The sequence below is a fragment of the Pristiophorus japonicus genome, chromosome X (genome assembly GCF_044704955.1).
Source record: "Pristiophorus japonicus isolate sPriJap1 chromosome X, sPriJap1.hap1, whole genome shotgun sequence".
NCBI classification, from domain to species: Eukaryota; Metazoa; Chordata; class Chondrichthyes; family Pristiophoridae; genus Pristiophorus; species Pristiophorus japonicus.
The window spans coordinates 24,832,539-24,856,569 of NC_092010.1; the positions used below are offsets into that span (position 1 = coordinate 24,832,539).

Here is a 24,031-nt window from a genome sequence, read left to right on the forward strand (position 1 = left end):
ATGGGTGTCTGCCCGCTGCATTGGCTGCGTGCAGTGGGAATCCTGCTTCGCACAGCTTTTCCTTACTTATGATGGACACTTGAGGGGTCCGAACACGATCGCGCGACTTTTCCTCGCTGGTTGCATATGCACAGTTCAAATCATCAATTACACATTGTACATAGTCGCGAGACTTTTCCTCGCTGCTTGCATGTGTACAATTCTGATTATCGGTTACACACTTTACATAATCCGTTACACTTTTAGTCTCTAACTTACAATTAAGCAATGTAACAAGAATTGTATGGAACTGTCCCTTTAATTGTAGTGGGTTGCCGGCCTCCTTTCAGAGAGCCTTGCTTGCTTTACCCCAATCTGCTTCTCCGTTTGGTGCCACGTGTTGCTCCATCAGCGCTGCACCTCGTGGTCTGGTCGCGGCCATCTTTGTCTTCAGCGCATCGCCTCGTGGTTCGGGCGCCATCTTTTCTTCGTCCACGATGGCGACTGCGGTGATCCTCTTCTCCCCGGGTTCTGGCTCCGCAGTTGGGAAGTCGCTGCTGGATCCAATTTTCTCCCTCCTGGGTTCTGCCACCGGAGCCTGGAAGGTGCGTTCAGGTCATCTCAGCTGGATCATCTCCACGCAGTCGTGCTGGGCGGTCTGTGTCTCGGGTGCTGTGCTGGACTGCTCTCCGGTGTCGGGTCCACCCTCAGGTGAGGGTTTGCTTTGCCTCTGAGCGCAGAGGGCTTCAATCGCTGGAGGGGTGAAATCTTCCCATTTCCACTGGATCTTCTCCATCCACCTTCTGCCGAGCAGCGTTGGTCCATCACCTGCAACAATCCACAGAGGTAACTTGTGCACCGCGCCATCACGGAGTATCTTTACATTCACACTACCAACGACTGGGATAATTTCATCGGTGTAGGTGTGCAGTTTTGCCTGAACCGGGGCCAACTCTGGTCGTTCAGCCGGATTATCCCATAGCCTCTCAAAGGCTCCTTGATTCATCACTGACTGGCTCGCCCCCGTGTCCACTTCCATGAAGACTGGACTTCCCTCTATCTCGACTTCCATCTTCAGCGGGGAGCACTCGGTGGTGCAGGTAAAACATGCTGTGTACCTCCCGTGGGACTGGGCTGCCTCTCTGTCTAACAATTCATAATCCACGTTGGATTCATGGCCATCTGCGGACTCCTCATCGACACAGTGAGTCATATTTCCCTTACACATTCGCTGGAGGTGGCCCTTTGTGTCGCAACCTTTGCAAACATAGTCTTTAAAACGGCACTGGTGAGCCCTGTGATTCCCTCCGCAACGCCAGCATGGGGATACTCGATTAGCCCCCCTCGGCAGACTCTGAGTTAAGGGACTCGGGGGCCTGTTCTTTCTCCCCTGAGAGGATTCGCGCTCTACAGTCCAGCTCCTGAACGGCACCACTCTGCACAGTTTGAGTCCTGAGGGTGAGACATCGGCCTAGAGCCACAGGTCGAGGTCATGAATGCCTGGCTCACAGAGATGGCCTTCTGCAGTGTGACTGTGGTATCCGCCGACAGTAGCTTGTGAAGAAGGCCCTCGTGGCCAATTCCAATGACAAAGATGTCCCGCAGCGCTTCGTTGAGGTGGTTGTCGAACTCGCACGGTGCCACCAGCCTCCTGAGGTCTGCGGCGTATTTCGTGATTTCCTGGCCTTCGGGCCGTCGGTGGGTATAGAATCAGTGTCTGGCTGTGAGGATGCTCTCCTTGGGCTTGAGTTGCTCCTGGATCAGGGTTACGAGCTCCTTGTACGACTTGGTCATTGCCTTCGCTGGTGCCAGCAAGTCCCTGACGAGGCCATAGACGGTGGGCCCACAACTGGTTAGCAGGATAGCGCGGCGCTTATCAGCCAGTGTGGCTGGGTCGTCTCCTGCCAGGTCGTTTGCTGTGAAGAAATGTTCTAGCCTCTCCACAAAGGCGTCCCAATCATCACCATTGGCGAACTGCTGCAACGTACCAAGGGTAGTCATTTTCGCGTGAAAGTTCGTATTCTCGTCGCCAGTTGTTATGTCCTTAGATGCTCTAACAATGACTCCACGAGGCAGTGTGTTGTATTTGAACTGTAGTGACCTTAGTCCTTTATTAGTTAACTCCAGTGTGAGGATCACACCTGGTGGCCTGCCTTTTATACTAGGCCAGGCACACCTGTACAGGTAACCTACGAGTCTCCCACTGCTGTGCCCTCTGGTGGCACACCTTGGTATAGTACCAACAGTGGCCATGTAAGATACATGACAAGTACCACCTCCGTAGTGATTATGATTGTGTTAAGTTCCTCCCCCCCCCCCCCCCCCCCCCCCCCATAGCCCCTTGACTATCCACTGTTGGGATATTTTTAATCTCCTCTACCGTAAAGACTGATACAAAATATTTGTTCAGAGTTTCTGCCATCTCCATGTTCCCCATCACTAATTCCCTGGTCTTGTCCTCTAAGGGTCCAACATTTACTTTAGCCACTCTTTTTCTTTTTACATACCTGTAGAAGAGTCTTGAGGTCCTCGGAAAGAATGTGTTCAAGTCAGAGATGGTGCAGTGTCAGCTGTGGCTCAGTGGGCAGCACCCTCGCCTCTGAGTCAGAAGGTTGTGCGTTCAAGTCCCACTCCAGGGACTTGAGCACATAAATCCAGGCTGACACTCCCAGTGCAGTGCTGAGGGAGTGCTGCACTGTCGGAGGTGCCGTCTTTCGGATGAGATGTTAAACTGCGGCCCTGTCTGTCCTCTCAGGTGGATTTAAAAGATCCCACGGCACTATTTCGAAGAAGAGCAGGGGGAGTTATCCCTGGTGTCCCGGCCAATATTTATCCCTCAATCAATATAACAAAAACAAATTATCTGGTCATTATCACATTGTTGTGTGTGGGAGCTTGCTGTGCGCAAATTGGCTGCTGCATTTCCCACATTACAACAGTGACTACACTTCAAAAGTACTTAATTGGCTGTGAAGTGCTTTGTGACATCCGGTGGTCGTGAAAGGCGCTATAGAAATGCAAGTCATTCTTTCTTTCAGTGAGTCTTGACTTCAATTACTGAAGAATATCTAACTCCTTATAACGGACTGGTCTGTGCACATGTTAGTTGTCAGTTATAAGCAGCTGTCTGATTTATCCTGGGAGCATCGGGATAAATTGAAGTGTCGGTGTAGCACAGCATCAGACAGCCAAGATAATGAAGGTTGGGAAACGTAGAAGACAAAAAGATCTGCTATCAACAAACTTAATAATAATAGAGAGAAACCGAGTTATCGTTTCAGGTCGATGACCCTTTGTCAGAACTGGCAACAGTTCAAAATGTCACAGATTCTTAAGGATGTGCTGGGGCCCTGAAAGGGGGAGGGGAGGAAAGCACAAAAGGGAAGGTCGGTGATGGGGTGGAAGGCAGGAGAGATTTGAGAGATAAAGGGGCTGATGGGCCGAATTGAGATAGTAATGGCCGGAGTTAGGAAACAAAAGATGAGTCTAGATAGGGTGTGAATGGCGGAATAATTACCAGCTGCCCTGGGAAACAGAGAGAAACATAAAAATAAATAAAAAGGTGGGGTGGGGGGAGTTTTTGTAAAGAAAGCAAGGAAAGGGAACAAAAAGTGGGCAGGGGTTACGCTCTGAAATATTTGAACTCGATATTGAGTACAGAAGGCTGTAAAGTGCCTAAACAAAAGATGAGGTGCTGTTCCTCGAGCTTGCGTTGAGCTTCATTGGAACAGTGTAGGAGGCCGAGGACGGAGAGGTCAGAGTTGGAGTGGAGCGGAGAATTAAAGTGACAGGCGACCGGAAGCTCAGGGTCACACTTACAGACTGAACGGAGGTGCTCCGCAAAGTGGTCACCCAATCTGCGCCTGGTCTCCCCAATGTAGAGGAGACCACATCGTGAGCAGAGAATACAGTATACTAAATTGAAAGAAGTACAAGTAAATCGCTGTTTCACCTGGAAGGAGTATTTGGGGCCCTGGACAGTGGGAAGGGAGGAGTTAAAAGGGCAGGTGTTGCATCTCCTGTGCTTGCACGGGAAGGTGCCGTGGGAAGGGGAGGGGGTACTGGGGGTGACTGCGGAATGGACCAGGGTGTCACGGAGGGAGCGGTCCCTTCGAAATACTGAGAGGGGAGGGAGGGGATGATGTGATTGGTGGTGGGATCATGCTGCAGGTGGTGGAAATGGCGGAGGATGATCCGTTGAACGTGGAGGCTGGTGGGCTGAAAAGTAAGGACAAGGGGAACCCTGTCATGGTTCTGAGAGGGAGAGGAAGGGGTGAGAGCAGAGGTGCGGGAAATAGAACGGACACGGTAGAGGGCCATGTTAACCACGGCGGAGGGGAATCCTCAGTTGAGGAAAAAGGAAGACATGTCAGAGGCACTAGTGTGAAAGGTGGCGTCGTCAAAGCAGATGCGACGGAGATGGAGAAACTGGGAGAATGGAATGGAGTCCTTACAGGATGCGGGGTGGGAGGAAATGTAGTCCAGGTAGCTGTGGGAGTCAGTGGGCTTATAGTGGATACTGGTCGATAGCCTATCCTCAGAGATGGAGACAGAGAAGTTGAGGAAGGGAAGGGAAGAGTCGGAGATGGACCATGTGAAGGTGAGGGAAGGGTGGAAATTGGATGCAAAGTGAATGAAATTTTCTAGTTCCGGGCGAGAGCAGGAAACGGCACCGATACAGTCATCAATGTACCGGAAAAAGAGGTGAGGGAGGGGACCCGAGTAGGACTGAAACAAAGAATGTTCCACATATCCCACGAAAAGGCAGGCATAGCTAGGACCCATGCGGGTTCCCATAGCAACACCTTTAATTTGGAGGAAGTGAGTGGAGTTAAAGGAGAAGTTGTTCAATGTGAGAACAAGTTCAGCCAGGCGGAGGAGGGTGATGGTGGATGGGGACTGGTTGGGCCTCTGCTCGAGGAAGAAGCGGAGCGCCCTCAGGCCATCCTGGTGGGGGATGGAAGTGTAGAGGGATTGGACGTCCGTGGTGAAAAGGGGACGGTTGGGGCCGGGAAACTGGAAACTGTTAAAGTGACGAATGGTGTCGGAGGAGTCGCGGATGTAGGTGGGAATAGAGTGGACAAAGGCAGAAAAAACAGAGTCGAGATCGGAAGAAATAAGTCCTGTGGGGCAAGAACAGGCTGAAATGATGGGTCTACCGGGGCAGTCCTGTTTGTGGATCTCGGGAAGGAGGTAGAAGTGGGCTGTGTGGGGTTGGGGATCTATGAGGTTGGTGACTGTGGAGGGAAGATCTCCAGAGGAGATGAGGTCAGTGATGTTCTGGGAAACGATGGCTTGGTGTTCGGTGGTGGGGTCATGGTCCAGGGGGGAGGTAGGAGGAGGTGTCAGAGAGTTGGCGATCAGCCTCTGCAAGGTAGAGGTTGGTTCGCCAAACAACAACAGCGCCACCCTTGTCAGCAGGTTTGATGACAATGTTGGGGTTGGATCTGAGCGAGCGGAGTGCTGCAAGTTCAGAGGGAGGTAAGTTGGAGTGAGTGAGGGGAGCAGAGACATTGAGATGGCCGATGTCCCATCGGCAGTTTGCAATGGAGAGGTCTAGAGAGGGTAAGAGGCCAGAGGGAGGGGTCCAGGTAGAGCGAGAATTCTGAACACGGGAGAAAGGGTCAGCTGTGCGGGGCGGGGGTGGGGGGGGGGGGGGGAAGACCCCTGGACGAATAAGTGGGCATAGAGGCGAAGGCGACGGAAAAAGAGCTCCGCATCGTGCCGAGCTCGAAATTCATTGAGGTGCGGGGGGGGGGGGGGGGGTGGGGGGGCGTAAGGGGATGAAGCTCAGGCCTTTGCTGAGGACCGATCGTTCGGGGTCAGAGAGGGGAAGGTCAAAGGGAATAGTGAAAACACGGCAGGGGATGAGATTGGAAGAAGGGATGGGATCAGAGGGAAGTGAAGAATCTGTTACATTTTGAACTGTCGCCAGTCCTGACAAAGGGTCATCGACCTGAAACGTTAACTCTGTTTCTCTCTCCACAGATGCTGCCCGGTGAATATTTCCAGCATTTTCTGTTTTTATTTCAGATTCCAACATCCGCAGTATTTCACTTTTGTGTTATTAATAATGATAGATCTGTTTGATTCATATGTGGGTTAGGAAGAGAGTATAGAGATCTTGGGGGAGAGGGAGGAATTTCCACAATTGAGGTAGTCTTGGATGGACTGTGGAAAATAGGCCAAATGGGCCAAATCTCCTCTATGTGTCCTTAAGGATAAAACTTGAGTGATCAGATCAGCTAGAACACCAGCGGTAGCTACAGCCAAGTATCCATTCATGATTATTTAGCAGTCACAGGATAATTACGTCTGAGGAAGTCCATTCATCTTGATTCACCCATCGTAAAAGATCCTGGAATGCCCCTCATTTCAGCATTTGTTTCTTCAATGATTCCTGCGTTTTCACATTCACAACTTTGTCCAGGAGTCCATTTCAAGTGTTGCTCACTCTGCGTATACGGAACTTCCTGATATCCGGCCGAAAGTTGTCTCGTCCTTGTGTGAATGTGTGGCCCCTTGCCCCACACTTACAACCTCAAGCAGTATTCTAGATTTACCTATCCGATATCCTTAACACTTTCTGTAAGATAAATGTTGCTCCGATCAATGGCTGCTAAGAATAGTTTTCACGTCAATTAAGCATTTCAGTTTGCTCAGTGTCGACATAAGAACTGCCACAGGTAAGGTTTCTAAATAACAGAAAGAAAACGTTTCATCTGATGGAACCCTTTGTTTTGGTATTTTCCAGCTGGTAGCCTGTTATGTTTGCAGTGTATGGGACAAGGAGTGGCAGGCGTCACCATTCTGCCTCCCCTCTCCGTGATAGAAATGACACATTTTACATATTAAGAGTTTTTTTTCTCTCTCTCCCAAGTTTCTCCCTTCCTCTCCTGAAGACATTGACTCGGTGAGTTTTAGTTGGTCTCTGGTATCTCACTCAAGTCCATTGGCCATGTATGACCCTTGATGATGAGTGTTGGTAGGTTGTACCACTGCAGAAGCCATTGCAATGACACCAATTCTGTCACGCAACATACAGACGTGCCTACTTCCTGCAGGGACTGCTGGGTATTTCAACAACAACAACAACTTGCATTTACATAGTGCCTTTAATGTAGTAAAACGTTTCAAGGCGCTTCCCAGGAGCTCACTGAGACAAAATTTGACACTGAGCCGCATAAAGAGATATTGGGACAGGGGACCAAATGCTTGGTCAAAGAGGGAGATTTTAAGGTGCGTCATAAAGGAGGAGAGAGAAGTAGAGAGACAGAGAGATTTAGGGAGGAAATTCCAGAGCTTGGGGCCTCGGTGGCTGAAGGCACGGCCGCCAATGGGGGAGTGATGGAAATCGAGGCCCACAAGAGGCAGAATTGGAGGGGCGCAGATATCTCGGGAGTGGGGGGGAGGAGTTGTAGGGCTGGAGGAGGTTTGAGATAGGGAGGGACGAGGCCATGGAGGGATTTGAATAGGAGGATGAGAATTTTAAAATTGCTTAACCGGAAGCCAATGTAGGTCAGCGAGCACTGGGGTGATGGGCGGGCGGGACTTGGTGCGAGATTGGACATGGGCAACAGAGTTTTGGATGATTGTCCTAACCCATGGATGCCGAGACCAATTGTACCACCCGTAGTGCATCCCAGTATCCATCGCTTAATTCTGCACAGATTGGAGGTCCCATACATGGCTTAACGGTAATGCTGCAAAGTAAATAATGTGGGGTTGAAATTGGGTCCTGCCGTGTTTGAGGCGGTGTTACCGCCTGAGTGCTGATTTTGCCGCCGGGCGTTAGGTGCAGCCTCAAACTGGCAAATTCAGTTTTCACGCCCAAAGGTGAGAGCGCAGCGCTAAAAGTGGCGTTGCACACTCACCCCTCGGGCGGGAGCTCAGGAAGCCGACTGAATTTTCCCCACGGGAGGCTGCCGCCACGCTGGAAAACGGGAAGGGAAGACAAGAAAGAAGAACACCTCAAACTTCTCCGACTCGCACGCAAAGTTCCCCAACGAATGAAAAAAGAAGAAATAAATGGAGAAAACCGTATCTTGCTCTCTGGGCGATTCGGCCCGAGCCCCGCTGTTTGCTCACGACTTCTTCCAGGTTGTAAGAACGCCGGCCGGGAAACTGGGTTGCCGGGGTCTGAAACCCTGATCACTTTAAGGGCTGAGTCACACCCAGCTTTCACTTTCAGTGCTGTTTGCTCAGTGGGAGCGAGCAGATAGCCCGGGAGCTTTGACCGCTACTGAGCAAATTGTTAATAACTGTAGAAATGTCCGGGGGAAAGCCTTTGCGGCGATTTGAATGGGATGGGAAAAAAAAGACTTGCATTTATATAGCGCCTTTCACGATCAAATGGCATACCAAGCGCTTTACAGCCAATGAAGTACTTTTGGCATGCAGTCACTGTTGTAATGTGGGAAATGCAGCAGCCCATTTGCTCGCAGCAAGCTCCCACAAACAGCGACATGATAAGGACCAGATCATCTGTTTTTTGTGATGTTGATTGAGGGATAAATATTGGCCAGGACATTGGGGAAGAACTCCCCTGCTCCTCTCCGAAATAGTGCCATGGGATCTTTTACATTGAGGGCAGACAGGGCCTTGGTTTAATGTTTCATCTGAAAGACAGCACCTCTGACAGTGCAGCACTCCCTCAGTACTGCACGGGAGTGTCAACCTAGAGTTTTGTGCTCAAGTTTCTGGAGTGGGACTTGAACCCACAATCTTCTGGCTCGGAGGCTAATGTGCTACCCACAGAGCCACAGCCAAGCTCTACAGCTTTTTGAGTTCCGCACAGAATTGAGAGTTGGATGAGGTTTGAACCACAAAATCCAGAGTTCTCTCTACTTTTATTAGATTTTTTTAATGTGACGTGTAAATGTCAAGAGGCAGAAACTGAGAACTCCAATACTTCATTTGTTGCTATCAGTGCATTTTCTCTATCAAGTACAGAGTTCAGAAGTTAGTTCCTTGCCACGTGACCCACTGGAATTTCCCCTTTATCTTTCTCTCACTTCCTCCCCCCAACCCCCTAGCATTCTGTCTGCACACCATGTACAATAGGCACCTCTCAACATCAGCACCCATAGACTAAGGCACTTCTACTTCTGTGCTTGTTCTCCAGAGCCGCATAGGTCACTGTGGATCAGGGGCTGGTCTCTGTAAACACTGTAATGAGGTGGCCTTGAGTGCAGATCACTGGGACCAGTTCCCTGGCTCTGTTTCACCGAGATTGGCTCCGTTCCTTCGATGGCACTTGCGTGGTCCCACAATTCCGGCCATCGTCAGTATTCCTGGCTTCCCACAACTTGGCTCGATTCCATCTCCAGCTGGAGTTGTCCAGCGGGAGAGCTGTGTGTCTTTTCTCCCACCGTCTTTCTGTTGTGTAAAAGCACCTAAACATTGCCAGTACCAGCCCCAAATATTCTCCCCTCATCACCCGAAAGTGCTGTCACATACGGAGGTATGGTCGCAGTTCGCACCCCAACCGCTTCCCTGTCCGAGATCAACTGACTCTGATCTGGGAAAGACCCTGGAATCCTCCTGGTCTGTGTCGCTCAACCCTACACTGGACATGGGTACGGTAGCATAGTGGTTATGTTACTGGACTAGTAATCTGGGGGCCTGGACTAATGATTCAGAGGCATGAGTTCAAATCTCACCACAGCAGCTGGGGAATTTAAATTCAGTTAAATAAATTTATTTATTTATTTATATAGAAAATATAAATCAGTAATGGTGACCGTGAAACTACTGGATTGTCATTAAAATCCCATCTGGTTCATTAATGTCCTTCAGGGAAGGAAATCTGCTGTCTTTACCCTGTCTGGCCTATATGTGACTCCAGACCCACAGCAATGTGGCTGACTCTTAACTGCCCCTCTGAAATGGCCACCCAGTTGTACTAAACCGCTATGACAAAGTCACAGGTAGCGCCTTCACCACACGGACTACAGCGCTTCACGAAGGTGACTCACCACCGAGGGCAATAAATGGTGGCTTTGCCAGCGACGCCCATATCCTGTGAATGAATAATTTTTTAAAAATGCACCTAGCTACTGAGCCATTGGGTTAGCAAAGCTATCACTTCAACTTTCTATATATATAATATATACACACACACACACACACAGGGTGGCAGGCAATCGCACTTCGTAAAATTAGGTGAAGGGTGAAGATCCACCATGCAGGGCAGCACCAAGGTTGAAAAGTATCGCATGGAGGACGAGGTATATCAAAAAGTAATGGTCAGTGACTCCACGCTGTAGATAGTGGAAGGAAGGGAAGAGGTAGGGAGTTCTCCAATTCACTCCGAGCTTTATCGCCTGTATCCCACACAAGGTCCTTCTTGTGTCCTCTGCCCTTGCTGACCTCCATTAGTTCCCCAGCCCACAGTGGCTTTCACTCCACCCAACCCTTCTCCTCCAGCCTTGTATCCCTGATCACACCCTCCTCTCTTCCGGCCCTGGTCTCCTGTGCGTTCCCCTCTTCCTTCACTCTGTGGTCACCAAAAAAAAGCCTCTTCCACCCCCGTCCAACGATCCTGTACCCACACTCAAAAACGATTCGCTTCTTAAATCCCTCCATCTTGTTTCATCCTGCCCCATTGTAATGTATGCACCTGTGAGTATGCTCACAGGCTTGGAGAGCTGTTGAGTTGGGTGTGTGTGTCTCTCTCTCTCTTTGTATGTATGTGTGTGTGTTTCTCTCTCTCTCTCTCTCTCTCTCTCTCTCTCTCTCTCTCTCTCTCTCTCTCTATCTATTTGTGTCTTTATGTATGTGTGTGTCTCTCTCTCTCACTCTGAGTGTGTCTCTCTCTGTATGTATGTGTCTCTCTCTCTCCCTTTCTCTCTCTCTCTTTCTGTGGGTCTCTCTCTGTATATATGTATGCGTGTGTGTGTGTCTCTCTCTATGTGTGACTCTCTGTGTATGTATGTGTGTCTGTCTCTCTCTGAGTGTGTCTCTCTCTCTATGTGTGTGTGTGTGTGTCTCCCTCTCCTGCGTGCTCATCCTTTCCCTAGAATCAGGTTGATTTGTATTTGGAATATAAATGGAAAGGTCTCAATCTCCGCCTGCACCACAACCACTATTTCCCTCACCTGAACTTAATCAAATAATTTTAAACTGGAAGCTCTGCGAATCTTGCAGACCTTTCCTGATAGCTGAGATGGGCACAGGCTGATCAGCTATGTGAAAATTCCACGGCCAAGTGTTCAGCCTTGATGGGGAGGGCGGGCGGCTTGTGGTGGTTGGGGGGGGGGCATCGAGCAGCATCTTGGGGAGGGGGGAGAGAGGGTATGCATTGGGGAAACATCCAATAAGGAGCTACTGTGCTCCTGGATACACTCGTTCATTTGCGGCAGTTCCAGCAACATTAGATCTGTACGGTAAATATAGGACAAGTGCTGTTGGATCAGTTGACAAGGGGGAATGCACCAATATACTGGTATTCTTGGCTTGAACAAAGTCGGCCTTTATCTACATTTGGTTGCACAATGCACAAGGCTGACGGGTGCTCTTGCCTGGAGTGTGAGGCATGTTCAATATGCTGTCAATGTGACATCATGTCATTGTTATTTCAATTCAAATGACCTTATTTGTTTAATACAATATCCACTTGTTACCAATGTGTGTTATTGTTGAGGGTGTAACTGCCTCTTTTGCTGGGGTGATTTTCCCCTCCCCTTCCATCTTTCTTGCTCTCCCTGTGCGCCCCGCGGCCTGTAGCTGAGATGGAGATTGGGCGACACGTTGCTGGGCATCCCAAATGCTCCACGCTGGAGTCACAGGGTGGACTGGCCGGGGGTTGCCAACTCTGGCTGGGCGCATTCCTGGAGGTTTCATCACATGACTGCTGGCTGCCTACCGCCCCGCCCCTACACTCCCGCCATTGGTCCATCCTCCGAGCGCCCGCCTTCCCACAGCCAATTGGAAAGCAAACTGACTCTTCAGTACCCGATTGGATTAATCCAGTCAAACAGCCTTTTTTTTTGCCCCATCTCCAATATTTTTACAACTAATAAATGAAACTCTTCAAAGAAAATGGGGAGGCGGGAGGGGGGGGGAAACATTTCAAATTTAAAAAAAAAAGTCCCTTTGATTTTTTTTTTCCCCCAAAATTTGCTAGCAGCAGTGTCCAGGAGATTAATCTTCAATTCGTGGAAACTGTAGGGCAATCCTGGAAGGCGGGTGACCTTAGGACTGGTGTGGGGGAGGGAGGGGTGTGAATCTCTCTGTCTCCCTGTTGGAGGAAATGTTTCTTTCCTGCATGACAGGAGTTGGGCACTCAGTTTGTGAAGAAATCGCAGGCACAAAGCCACACCCTGTAACTATGTGGCACAGTGAGTTGGTGCCATTCTACAAGTTAAAAATGGTTATTTTTTTAAAAAGTGGCGGTCTTTAGCTCCCGCTTCTGTGTCCCGCAGCCCCTTCCCCACGCCAGATGAAAGAAGATGACCAAGACCCACCACGCTGAACTAAAATAGTCGGCCATTGAGCTGAGAGGGAAGACTTTACAGACCACAACCCGTACAAGCCCAAACACTGTGTCCACTTGTCTACATAAGAACATAAGAAATAGGAGTAGGCCATGCGGCCCCTCGAGCCTGCTCCGCCATTTAATACGATCGTGGCTGATCTGATCTTGGCCTCAACTCCACTTCCCTGCCCTCTCCCCATAACCCTTCATTCCCTTCTCGTTCAAAAATCTGTCCATCTCCACCTCAATGACCCAGCCTCCACAGCTCTCTGGGGCAGAGAATTCCACAGATTTACAACCCTCTGAGAGAAGAAATTCCTCCTCGTCTCAGTTTTAAATGGGCGGTCCCTTATTCTGAAATTGTGCCCCCTGGTTCTGGATTTCTCCCATGAGGGGAAACATCCTCTCTGCAGCTACCCTGTCAAGCCCCCTCAGAATCGTATATGTTTCAATAAGATCACCTCTCAATCTTCTAAACTCCAATGAGTATAGGCTCAACCTTTCTTCATAAGACAACCCCTTCATCTCAGAGGAATCAACCGAGTGGACTGCCTCCACTGTTACTGTGACAACTGTAATGAATGCAGCTGTGAGTACGCTCATTGTAGAGCTGTTGAGTTCGGAGTGGCTTAGCGAGTCACGTGATGTTCACAAGACTCAATAAAACCCCAGCCAGTTAGGTGTAGGTCATCCACGATGAGGTATGTAGTTGTGAGCCTGCTGGATGAACTGGTAATGTGTAGTGTGATTGTTAAACCTTTTCTAATAAACCAACTCGTTCTTAATAGCAATGTGTTGCTATGAATCCTTAAGCAGTGAACCTATGAACCAATGCAACAAATGACCACATGACCATATGTTATTAAAGAGCTTTTTCTCAGCTGTGGCTCAGTGGGTAGCACATCTCGCCTCTGAGTCAGAAGGTTGTGGGTTCAAGCCCCACTCCAGGGACTTGAGCACATAAATCCAGGCTGACACTCTTAGAGCAATGCTGAGGGAGCGCTATACTGTCGGAGATGCTGTCTTTCAGATGAGACGTTAAACCGAGGCCCCGTCTGCTCTCTCAGCTGGATGTAAAAGATCCCATGGCACTATTTGGAAGAAGAGCAGAGGAGTTATCCCCAGTGTCCTGGGCCAATATTTATCCCTCAATCAACATCACTAAAACAGATGATCTGGTCACGATCATATTGCTGTTTGTGGGAGCTTGCTGTGCGCAAATTGGCTGCCACGTTTCCTACTTCTCCTTCTTGGGCGGCCCCTCGAAGCGAGGATGACTTGCTTCCCCACTTAAAAAAGGATTAATTCTCAGGTGTTTCAATAAAGGACCTAATATTCCAGGTCCCGAACTACATCCTGAAGGGTGGAAGATGCCTGGTCGTGGATTTTTTTAACGTGGGGTGACCGTTGCACACCAGCCACCACACGGGCTTGACAGAGCTAGGTCTTGGTCCAGTGGTAAGGGTTAACCAGGACCACTGGAGATGTTAGACCACACTTGAAGTACTGTGTACAGTTCTGGTCACCATATTATAAATAGGTTGTAGAGGCACTGGAGAGGTTGCAGAGAAGATTTACAAGGATGATACCAGAAATGCGAGGATATACATATCGGGAAAGAATGAACAGGCTGGGTCTCCTTCCTCTTGAAAGAAGGCTGAGGCGTGGCCTAGTATAGGTCTTTAAAATTAAGAAAGGTTTTGATAGAGTGGATACAGAGAGAATGTTTCCACTTGTGGGGAAGAGCATAACTAGAGGCCATCAATATAAGATAGTCACCAAGAAATCCAATGGGGAATTCAGAAGAAACTTCTTTCCTACTGTCATGTATCTTACATTATTATATATAACTGTGTCCTCACATGCTATACCTGACTAATAAGATATGACCTGTAACCACCAGCATACCTTACCACCAGGGGTGCACTTGCAAGAGACAGGTATATAAGGACAGGTCTCAGGTCCAAAACAGAAGCAATTCGCCTGGCACCCAGGCCCCGGAATGTCTCAGAACTGCGTGCCTTTCTCGGGCTACTCAATTACTTTGGGAACTTTATGCATAACTTAAGCACGCTGCTGGAGCCTCTCCATGTGCTATTCAGGAAGGGGTGCGATTGGTTTTGGGGGGACGCCCAGGAACGTGCCTTCAATAAGGCATGCAACCTTCTGTGTTCCAACAGTGTTTTGACTTTCTTTGACCCAGGTAAAAAGCTAGTTCTCACATGCGATGAGTCAGTGTATGGGGTCGGGTGCGTTTTGCAACATGTCAATAGTGCGGGCAAATTACAACTCATAGCTTCTGCCTCCAGGTCACTTTCGCGGGCAGAGCGCGGGTACGGAATGGTAGAGAAGGAGGCGTTCGCGTACGTGTACGGTGTCAAAAAGATGCACCAATACCTTTTCGGGGCCAAGTTCGTGTTAGAAACTGACCACAAGCCCCTCACGTCCCTCTTATCCGAGAGCAAGGCAATAAACGCCAACGCCTCGGCGCGAATTCAACGGTGGGCACTCATGCTGGCGTCCTACGACTATATCATCAGGCACAGACAACTGTGCCGACACGCTCAGCAGGCTACCCCTGGCGACCACGGAAGGGCCTGACAAACAGGACGGTGAGATAGTCATGGCAATCAATGCCTTTGAGTCCACAGGTTCGCCAAATCAGAGCCTGGACGGCCAGCGACCCCACATTATCCTTAGTAAAAAGATGTGTCCTAACCGGTGACTGGGCAGAGGCTCGCGATGCCTGCCCCGAGGAATTAAAACCCTTTCACAGGCGCATGCATGAGCTATCACTACAAGTAGACTGCCTGATGTGGGGCAGCCGAGTAGTCATGCCTCTGCGAGGCAGAGAGGCATTTGTCCGGGAGCTCCACCGCGAGCACCCGGGGATCATTCTCATGAAGGCCATAGCCAGATGTCTGGTGGCCTGGTATTGACGCGGACTTGCAGTTCTGCGTCCGAAGGTGCACCATTTGTGTCCAACTCAGCAATGCCCCCAGGGAGGCTTCACTGAGCCCCTGGCCTACCAAACCGTGGTCGCGGGTGCACGTAGACTATGCGGGCCCATTCATAGGCAAAATGTTCCTCGTAACTGTAGATGCATTTTCAAAGTGGATCGAATGCACCATTTTAAACTCGAGCACAACCTCCACCACTGTGGAGAGCCTCGCAACCATGTTTGCAGCACACGGAATCCCTGACATATTGGTCAGTGACAATAGTCCGTGCTTCACCAGCGCAGAATTCCAAGACTTTATAATTGACCACGGTATAAATCACGTCAAGACGGCACCGTTCAAGCCGGCCTCCAACGGCCCGGTGGGGAGATCAGTGCAAATCATTTAACAAGGCATGTTTAAAATCCAAGGTCCCACGCTGCAGGGTCGCCTGTCGCGACTGCTGCTGTCATACAGATCTCGTCCGCACTCACTGACTGGGACCCCCCACGCGCAACTGTTGATGAAAAGGACTTTAAAAACAAGGCTCTCATTAATCCTCCCAGACATGCATGAAATCGTTGAGGCAAAGCGCCATAAGCTGACTGAGTACCATGACAGAAATTCGAGGGGGAGATGGAATGAGATAGGGGACAAAGTGTTTGTACTAAACTATGGCAGGGGTCCCAAATGGCTTGCAGGGACAGTAATGGGCAAGGAAGGAAACAGGCTACTGGTAGTACAAATAGACAATGGCAAAACCTGCCGGAGGCATGTAGACCAAGTCAAAAGCAGATTTACCAACAACATTGCGGAACCAGAGGCAGACAACAATGTGGAACTCGCACCACACCTGGTGGACAGACAGAGGGAACAACCTGAGGAAAGGGCAATCCCAACAGACAGCCCAGGCGAGTCAACAACAATCACACCAATCGAAACAGACAGCCCAGGCGAGATCCAGCAACCACACCCAAAGAAAAACAGACACCAAGGCAAACAACTGAACCACAACTCAGACGCTCCACGCGAGAGCGTAGACCACCTGAGAGACTGAACCTATAAAGACAATAAGACCTTGGGGGAGGGTGATGTCATGTATCTTACATTATTATATACACCTGTATCCTAACATGCTCTACATGACTGTAACAAGATATGACCTGTAACCACCAGCATACCTTACCACCAGGGGTGCACTTGCAAGAGACAGGTATATAAGGACAGGTCTCAGGCAAGTGCAGCATTCCAGAGCTGTGAAATAAAGGTGCAGGTCCAGAGTGACCTTGACTTCACTACATGCCTCGTGTGAATCTGTACTGAGGGGACAGGACTTTACACCTACATTAGAACTTCGTTTCCTACATTAGAACAGTGACTACATTTCAAAAAGTACTTTGAGTTGTAAAGCACTTTGGGACATCCTGAGGTTGTGAAAGAAAGGCGTCTTTCTTGCTTTGCACCTTTTCCATAAACCACTATCTCGGCTCTGATCTTGTAAAAGTAGTTGCGTTCCAGGAAGCTCTTGACTATTATTGCTTTTGAATGAAAAAATCTGTCATGTCCACAAAACCTTTTATTGTTCTTGGTTGTGAAGGATTTGTGTGAAACAGTAGGTGGCTTGCTTGCTTTCTTCCTTTTGGCACTATGTAATATTAAAAATAAACTAGCTTCTGTTCCCCCCCCCACCCCCTGCCCCAGTTTTCCTCTCGTCTCCTCAAGGTATGAACTCTTCCATGCCTGCCAGCTGCCCACCAGTCCTGGGCCATTCTTAATGTCGGAGCCAAAGCAGGCCATTTGACCACGCAGAGTGAGCCTGATTCTGTCCTTAGCCAACACGTAGAAATCAGGCACAAGTACCCAGGCGGTAAGTATTTTGAGCGATATAACACGAGGGTGAAGTATTTTGTCGGGAGCAATTTGAGGAGAATTATGAGTATCACACAAGTGTATTGGCTTAAGTTTTCAGATATCTGAGACCAATTGTGGTGTCCCAACTGAGAAACCTGGGATAGCAAAATAAATGGCCATTACTGTGCTAGCCCGTGCCTATACCCAAACAAATGCCCAGTACTGTACTTGCATTTCTACAGCGCCTTTCGTGACCTCAGGATGCCCCAAAGCGCTTTACAACCAATGAAGTACTTTTTGAAGTGTCGTCACTGTTGTAATGTTGGAAACGCGGTAGCCAATTCGCGCACAGCAAGCTCCCACAAACCGCGACGTGGCTAATGTAGCTCTAACTACTCTCTCCAGACGTTGCCCAAGTTTGGATGGACACAATCTATAATTCTTTTGAAGGTCTTTCTCACTATTTGTGTGGACACAGTAGGAAAAACTCCTTTGCATGTTAGCATTGCTCAAGTTTCAAGTGTTAAACAAAGCAAACTTATCTTTAAGCTTATTAGTTGGATGTTGCACAGCTTCTCCAATTTACCCTGTAAAGTTCTGTCCCCGCAGTACAGACTCACACGAGGCACGTACTGAAGTCAAGGTCACTCAGGACCTGCACCTTTATTACACAGCTCTCGAATGCCACACTTGCCTGAGACCTGTCCTTATATACCTGTCTGGGACAGGTATCCAGTGTCTCCTGCAAGTGCACCCGTGGTGGTAAGGTAAGCTTGTGGTTACAGGTCATCTCTGGTTACAGTCATGTATAGCATGGTGAGATACAGTTATGTACAGTAGTGTGAGATACATGACATACCCGACTGCTATTTTCGGCTCAATTCAGATTGACGAGCTGTCTAGTGTTAGAATCTGGATCAGGTTGAGGGTACTAAGATGGAATGTCACTCTCCAACCCAACGCTCTTCAAGGTGACACCAAGTTTGTATGAGAAACCCAACGACTTTCTATTGACCCCTGGGTCCGAGCAAGGTGACTTTCAACTGTGCAGCTCCAATGAAGGCATGAGTTTGAAATGTTCAACGTAGAGTGGAGGGGAGAGGATTAGCAAACACAGTGACTCAATTGTACTTGTGCAATAGTCTTCAGTTTAAAAATCAGCTGCACAATTCATTCTGTTGATGATCCATGCAGCTCACTGTTTATATCGAATTACGTAGTATTTACAGCACAGAAACAGACCACTGGGCCCAACAGGTCCGTGCCGGTGTTTCTGCTCCACACCAGCCCCCTCCCACCCCTCTTCATCTCACCCCATCAACATATCCTTCTATTCCTTTCTCCCTCATGTGTTTATCTAACTTCCTCTTAAATGCATCGACACTATTCACCTCAACCACTCCTTGTTCCACATTCTCACCGCTCTCTGGGTAAAGAAGTTTCTGCTGAATTCGCTGTTGGATTTATTAGTGATTATCTTATATTTATGGCCCCTAGTTCTGGTCTCACCCAATAGTGGAAACAGCTGCTCTACATCTACCCTGTCAAACCCCTTCATAATTTTAAAGACCTCCATCAGGTCACCCCCTCAGCCGTCTCTTTTCTCGAGAAAAGAGCCCCGGCCTGTTTAATCTTTCCTGAGAGGTATAACCTCTCCATTCTGGTTTTAAACAAAAACAGGATTTGTACATTCAGTATACCTCATGACACCAGTTATCCAATCTTGGGGTTCAGATGATCGACACAAGCCAGTCCGACTTTGTTCTTGTGGTTTATGATCAAAGTTATGTTACAGTTGTACAGAGCCTTGGTCAGACCCTGTCTGGATACTGCGTTCAGTTCTGGGCACTGCCCCTCAGGAAGGATATACTGGCCTTGGAGAGGGCGCAGTGCAGATTCACCAGAATTATACTGGGGCTTAGAGGGTTCAATTATGAATACGGGTTGCATAGACCAGGCTTGTATTCTCTTCCGTACAGTCGATTAAGGGGTGATCTAACTGAACTGCTGAAGATGATTAAAGGATATGATCGGGTAGCTGGAGCGAAATTATTTCCTCTGGTGGAGGGAGTGCAGAACAAGGGGGCATCACCTTAAAATTAGAGCCAGGCCGTTCAGGGGTGATGTCAGGAAACACTTCTTCACACAAAGGGCAGTGGGAATCTGGAACTCTTCCCCCCCCCCGCAAAAAAAGCTGTTGAGGCTGGGGGTCAATTGAACATTTTGAAAACTGGGATTGATCGATTTTTGATGGGTAAGGGTCTTATGGATTACGGAACCAAGGCAGGTAAATGGAGTTAAGATACAGATGGTCTAATGGGATGGCGGAACAGGCTCAAGGGGCTGAATGGCCTCCTCCTGTTCCTATGTAACCTGAGACCTTTGGTTGGAATACATTCTTGAACCCATAAGTAGCATGCATCATGATCTCCAGAGTTGTCTCCTGTGAGTTATGGGCAGTGCAATGTAAAGCAATATTACACGGCTCCCCATGCTGTATCATCTGTGTAAAATGACAATGCTGTGTTTCATTGACTCGCACTCTGCCTTTGAACATTACACCATGTGTACCTGGCTTGTACCAAATTTGAAAATGGGAGCGGGGGGGAGCGGGGGGAGCTACTGGATCAGCATTCTTTCTAAAGGGTGGTGGACCCCTTTTCTCCCAATCCTCTCCCCCACTTAATTCAGTGGTTGCAGCCAAGTGTTTCTTTGACAACTTGGACCCTCGACGGGCCACCAGCTGAAGTGTTTCAGCTTTTGGATTTTCAATGCTTTGATGAGCAGAAACAGGATATTAGCAATGGGGGGAAGTGCTCCCATTGTAGGCGTCAAGCGAACCAACGTTGGATACTGAGCAACTTTGGTACCTCAGTCCACAATTGAGGGTCGCTAAACCTCCAGGAGTGCCCTGGAGTCTCTAAGCAATAAAGACTCATTTCTAAGACACTGCTGTGTGCAACCCAGGAGAAAAAACATTGGAGCAATCAAAATTGTGTCTCTTTAAAATTTTCTCAGAATAAGAGGTCGGCCATTTAGGACTGAGATGAGGAGAAATTTCTTCACTCAGAGGGTGGTGAATCTTTGGGATTCTCTATCCCAGAGGGCTGTGGAGGTCGTTGAGTATATTCAAGGCTGAGATCGATAGATTTTCGGATATTAAGGGAATCAAGGGATGTGGGGATAGTGCAGGAAAGTGGAGTTGAGGTCGAAGATCAGCCATGTCTTATTGAATGGTGGAGCAGGCTCGAGGGGCCGAATGGCCTACTCCTGCTCCTAATTCTTATGTTCTTAAAAGTGTTCAAATAGTTGCAGAAGTATTGGACATGGGGGAATTGATTGATTGACAGTCAAGAATCATCCAATTGGGTAAAGAAGAATCTGTTCGCTTTCCAATTGGCCGTGGGAAGGCGGGGCCTTGCAAGGATAGACATGTTTTTTGACCAATATCAGGAGCGTGGGAGAGGGGGAGGGGTGGTTGACGGCAGGAGATTATGCGATGAAACCTCCAGGAATACGTCCAATCAGAGTTGGCAACCCCAGCCCAACCTCCAGAGAGCACCCCCTGCTGTGCCAATCTGACATTTATCCATTTCCCATGTCCCCCATCTGTAATCGATTTGCTTCATGGGTTCTTTGCTTAAGAATCCATAGCAACACATTGCTATTAAGAACGAGTTGGTTTATTAGCAAAGGTTTGACAATCACACAACTCATTACCACTAGGCTCACAACCACCTGCCTCATCGTGGATGATCTAGAATCAACGGACTGGGGTTTTATTCAGTCTTGTGAACATTACGTGACTGGCTAAGCCACTTCCAATGCAATAGCTCTACAACTATTTTGTGAAAACTAGAAATCTAGTGCCCCCTTTTTAAAGGGGCACTAAAACCAACAAATTAACAAATAAAACTTTTGAACAACTGCGGTCAAATTAAAATTTGGTTGCCGGGGTGATGATGCACTCCAGTCCCTCCGGCACCCACCTCCCGCGGAAGGCCGCGAGCGTACCGGTGGACACCGCATGCTCCATCTCCAGGGACACCCTGGCTCGGATGTAACCGCGGAAGAGAGGCAGGCAGTCGGGGCTGAACGACCCCCTCGACCGCCCGCTGCCTGGACCGGCTGATGGCCCCCTTGGCCAGGCCCAGGAGCAGTCCTTCGAGGAGCCCTTCTGACCTGCCCGCTCCCCTCCGAACACGGTGCCCAAAGATCAGGAGTGTGGGACTGAAGTGCAGCCAGAAATTGAGGAGCAGCCCCTTCAAATATTGGAAGAGGAGCTGCAACCTCGCACATGCAAAAAAAACGTGGAACACGGACTCCTCCAGACCGCAGAAATTGCAGGTGGCCACAGAGCCCGTGAACGGACTGAAAAATTTATTGCACTGGACTGCTCTGTGCACCACCCTCCAGGCCAAGTTCCCAAAAAGGGGAGGACTCCTGGGTAGAGTGCACTCCATCGGGGACCCCCGCCTCCTCCGGACAGCAAGATATTGCGCCATGGCGTGTCCGGATGGCAGACGAGGATGGCAAGGTGGAGAGTGTGCAGGAGCAGCCCGTACAGGAAACCCCTCCGCGCAGAACTGAAAGGCACGGAGGGGATTTCCCCGAGGCGGCTCAAGTTGTGAGGCGCTGGCTCCCGAGGGAGGTTTTGGGGCATGGCGCCGATGAGGAATTCCGTCCGGACAGGGGTCAGTTTGGACGGGATCTCCCCACGTGCTTGAGCCTCCTCGACACACCGAACGGAGTCAGGGCCCAGAGCTGTTTTTAGCGACTCGATGGCATCGGCCGCGCGGCGGACGTCGGCCCAGTTTAGGCGCCATGCCAGCACGTCTGGCACCATCCAGCCCGCTCCTCCGCCATCGAGCAGGTCCCTGACCCTGGTCACCTCGCCAGCCACAGCCCTCTCATCCGCCTGCCACCTCAAACCGCGGTCATGGAGGTACGGATTCCTGAGCAGCGGCTCCTGCAGGACAGCCGCCACTCCAGACGGTGGAGAGCTGCACTTGGTGGACCCTGATGAGTTCCTGGTAAAAGACAGGCAGCCCCCGCATGACGGTCCTGATGCCCCCCCAGGCTCACAAACAGGAGCTGCATGTCATAATTGAAGCGGTACTGCTGGCGGAAGAAATGCGTCGCCAGCGCACACCATCTTGGAGGGGGCTTGACGTAAAGGTATCTCTGCAGGGTCTGAAGACGGAAAGTCGCTAGCTGTGCGCTGACGCACACCAACGCCTGACCTCCCTCCCTAAGCGGGAGACTCAAGACCGCGGCAGAGACCCAGTGCTTCCTGTTGTTCCAGAAGAGGTCCACCAGTTTCTTCTGTATCTTGGCGACAAACGCAGGGGGAGGGGTCAAAGTGATCAACTGTGTCATGTATGTATGCTTGGATTTACTAGCCACCAGGTGGCGCCAGTGTCGGAGGTCATTGGGCTGTGCGCACGTGTGTGCGGCCCAGGTATAAAAGGCCAGCCATCTTGTAATGTAATCACTTTGGGCCCTAATACAGTAGAGCCAGGTTTGTACCTGTGTTAGTTTACAGTACTCAGTCTGTTGAGTTATTACATACACAACATTTGGCGACGAGGTAACAAGACGTCGCATACAAAAATGATACAATTGGAATTCTGGAGTGATTTGTGGAGGGAGAAGATTGGACAGACTTTGTAGCCCGCTTGAACCAGTACTTCGTGGCCAACAAAATGGAGAAAGAGGCAGACGCAGTTCGGCACTGGGCGGCCCTCCTCACGGTTTGTGGTCCAAAAATCTATGGACTCAAAGAATCTCCTCTCGCCCTTAAGTCCAATAGACAAGGACTATGAAACATTGTGTGCTTTGGTACGTGACCATCTCAAACCAGATGAAGACATCATCATCTCAAGATATCGATTCTATACGCACGTTCGTTCTGAGGGCCAGGATGTATCGGAATTCGTTGCCGACCTAAGACGTCTAACTGGACTGTAAGTTTGAAACTGCGTTGGCAGACATGCCGAGGGACTTCTTTGTAATTGGCAACAACCACGAGGTGATCCTGCGTAAGCTACTGGCGGCGGAGACGCTGGATTTGAGCAAGGCCATCACGATTGCCCAATCATGCACGACAACGGACAAAAGCTTAAAGCAGATATCATTGAAAACTTGGCAAGTACTGTAAACAAGATAGTATCGTCGTTTGGCAGAGCTGCATATAGCAGGGCCGACCTGACTGCGTACATGAAATCTGTGGCTGCTCCAAGTCCACCAATGGGAATGAATCCGATATCACCGTGTTGGTGTTGTGGGGGAAATCATCGGCATCATCAGTGTCGGTTTAAACAGTATATTTGTAAAGGCTGTTCGAGAGTGGGGCATTTCCAGCGCATGTGTCCGCAACTGAGCAAGCGTGCTGCGACACACCACATGGAAGATGATGACCAGTTTAGCGCGGATCCGGATATACAATCCGAGATACCAGTGGAGGAAGTGTATGGACTGCATTCGTTCCTAACAAAGAGCCAACCGATAATGATTAATGTAAAACTTAATGGTGTGCCGGTACCGATGGAATTGGACACGGGTGCGAGTCAATCAATAATGAGCAGGAGGACATTCGACAGGCTGTGCGATACTAAGGCTGTGAGGCCTAAGCTGAGTCCAGTCAATGCCAAGTTGCGTACGTACACTAAAGAACTCATAACGGTGATTGGCAGTGCAGTAATCAAGGTGTCGTATGATGGTGCGATTCACGATTTACCGTTATGGATTGTTCCAGGCAACGGTCCAATGCTACTGGGCAGGA

At 49.4% G+C, this 24,031-nt stretch overlaps 1 protein-coding gene across 1 annotated transcript in view; it reads left to right on the forward strand.

Annotated features, from left to right (window-relative positions):
• LOC139240877 (uncharacterized) overlaps nt 1-24,031 on the forward strand; it is a 184,511-nt gene that overhangs the window by 17,249 nt on the left and 143,231 nt on the right. The window lies entirely within an intron of this gene.